The 2,903-nt window shown below is 40.7% G+C and overlaps 1 pseudogene; it reads left to right on the top strand.

The window, feature by feature from the left end:
* Positions 1-635: 635 nt before the first annotated feature.
* On the top strand, positions 636-755 carry LOC129890940 (5S ribosomal RNA; annotated as a pseudogene).
* Positions 756-2,903: the final 2,148 nt, after the last annotated feature.

Consider the following 2,903-nt stretch of genomic DNA (forward strand, 5'->3'; position numbering starts at 1 on the left):
TCATGGCCATGTCTTACTCCACCCGTAGTAATAATTCCATCTCGGTAATTTGGCTTAACCTATCTTTGTATCTCTCGATAGTTAATTGCAACTTGGGCTCCCTTGCCTAGGATAATAGCTGTAGGGACTCCGTAAGGTCCTACCACTCTTTTACTCTACAATTTTACACCTTCTCGGTGGAGTAGGTAACCTTTGATCGAAGGAGAAGGGACTAATATCGTTAATCCACAAGTAACATTCCCTCCAGATTCCTCTAACGCTGGAGTGCGAAGTGAGTCTTGTAGTCTTGGTCATATTGTGGAATTTTTGACCTTGGGTATTGCTTCGTGTCATTCATAAATTACATCAGCTGGTACCCTTACATTTTGGGTTTTGCTTTTTCGCCCTCAGAGTTGGCTGCCAAGTGGTGTCGAAATTCTCTCGCCCACTGGTCCATTTAGCCATTATGTGGTTTTCCTCTCATTAACTGGTATTATGTTGAAGAGTTGTGGCATTCGAGTGCATCGTCAGTTTGCAGTTAGCTAATCCTTCTTGTCTTGCTTAAATCCTTTTTATAATACCCTTAACGTAACGTATAGTACTCCAGGAACATAACCTCATGTCGTTTCTCAACCGCTAGTTCCAATTCTTCCATCTCGCGTGATCATACCAGCACTAACGCATTAAGTTCTATCTGAATTTAGAAGTTAAGCGTGCTGGGGCGAGAGTAATACTGAGATGGGTGACCTCCCTGGGAAGTCTTCGTGTTGCGTTTCATTGTAATCCTTGCCATAATATGTGGGGCACTCAACTTAGCTCCAGAGTTACCTCAACGTTGTTTCACGAGTCTTTATGTTTTGCCTTGTCCTTTCGTTTGTTATCTTGTATCCAGTATCGGCGTAGACCTTTACCTCCACTATCCTCTATTCACTTTGTGTTCTCCTCATTTTCTACCACAGGAGGCTTTCTATTCCTTTTACTTTGGTTATTTATCTATCGCAACATCATTTGCGACTAACTCTATAACCAACGTTTTGGCTTTTAATCTAGCATGCTGTCATTATCTTTCATAGTGTCTCTTGAATTATTTGATATCCTTTCATTGGTACATTCTTCTGTTTTTATACGCAGCCGCCTTCTAGTGTTATGTTATTCCGGGTCTTGTTGGAAACTACTTAACACTAACTTATGTAGCATTTTTGTTTCCATCCAATTATTGGTAGCTTTCGGACCTTTCTAACTTGGTTCAGCAAGATATCTTATTGTAGTTTAGACGTTGTCACGACCGAACTCCGTTGTCCGCAACTGGGGTCCGACCTGGACCCCTTGTATATATATCTATCAGCTTTTGTCACATCGAACAGTAAATAAACAATATCATGTAACAAAGCCCCACTGGGCGATAACATTTTTATAAACTTATAGCCCTTTTCGTTTGTATCACAACATGACAGGGCACGCAAGCCGACAAGGCTGCCATAACATAATAACATATATCATTTATCATGTAGACCCAGCTGCATCAAACTGACATACATAACCCACATATACATGTCTGCAGACTTCTAAAAATATAAATGACAACATATGGCGGGATAGGGCCCCCGTCATACCCCCGAATGGATAACACAATGTTATACATCAGTGGACAATATCAGAAACTAGGCCCCAATACAATGGAGCCTCTTCCAGCTGAGCTGCGTGGAATCCTAAGCTGACGGACTCCCAAAACCTGTATCTGTACCTGCGGGCATGAACGCAGTCCCCCGAAAAGGGGGTTAGTACGACATATGTACTGAGTATGTAAAACGTAACATAGTACAACTGGAGGTATATCCAAAATAGAGAAGCAGGGGATAAAATATGAAATCAGAAATATGTACCAGTACTTTGTGAATCACAAAAACATGCATGCTCAAATCTTCAATATAGCCGGCCCCATCAGGGGTCCGATGAATCATATATGTAGTATCAGTATCAGGCCCCAGACCATCATCATAGTATCAGTATCAGGCCCCAGGCCATCATCATAGTATCAGTATCAGGCCCCAGGCCATCATATATATACGTACAGATGCCGACCCTCTAGTGAGAGACTCGGTGAACAATGCAGTGAATTGCACGAATCTGTTAACCGGCCTGGGACTCGAAGAAGAAGTGTTACAGTATACACGAGTAGAGTAGTAAGAAACCAAACACAGTTTAAATCATTATCCAAGACTCAACTATATAAGAGGACTAAGTTATTGTCTAAGAATTCGAGTAACAGTATAGTCATTCTAGCTGCCCTCTAAATGCCATTAGGGGCTACACTAATTATATCTCGAGGTTCCTAGACATATACCAAAGTAAGACTATTCACTTAAGAGTTCTAGAGAAACAGTTTGACTATTATAGGAATTCAATACTCAAAAGTAATTAAGAGATGTTTCAGAATGGAGTTACCTCGGAGTTCAGATCAGATTCAACTTACAACTAAAACAAGGACATGCCCAAAAGAAGAAAGAGAACAAGCTCTATGTAGTTTGTACTTTCCTTCAGGTGATCTTCATATACATATTTCATACCCGGCCCTTCAGGGGGCTCGATGAACCACTATGGCATTGTAATCTCATTTTCGTATCAAATACATCTCAATAGAAATGAGAGATAGCTTCCCATACATTACATTCTGACACCTAGAAGACCTACTAGGCAATACTTAATCTTCACAGGAACTCTAATACTGAAAAGTGGATAGGGGTTATGAGGCATATTCGGAATTCTGGTAATGGAATTATCCCCGTACTTCATATACAATTCACTTAAGGCTAAAGGAAAGAAAGATAGCTTTACGAACGTATACCAAAACATGCCAAGAAAGAGTTTTACATACCTTGTCTGAATTATTCCTTATCCTGCTTGCCTCGCCGTCCATTGAACCT

Source organism: Solanum dulcamara, chromosome 5 (genome assembly GCF_947179165.1).
Source record: "Solanum dulcamara chromosome 5, daSolDulc1.2, whole genome shotgun sequence".
In the NCBI taxonomy this organism is placed as follows: domain Eukaryota; kingdom Viridiplantae; phylum Streptophyta; class Magnoliopsida; order Solanales; family Solanaceae; genus Solanum; species Solanum dulcamara.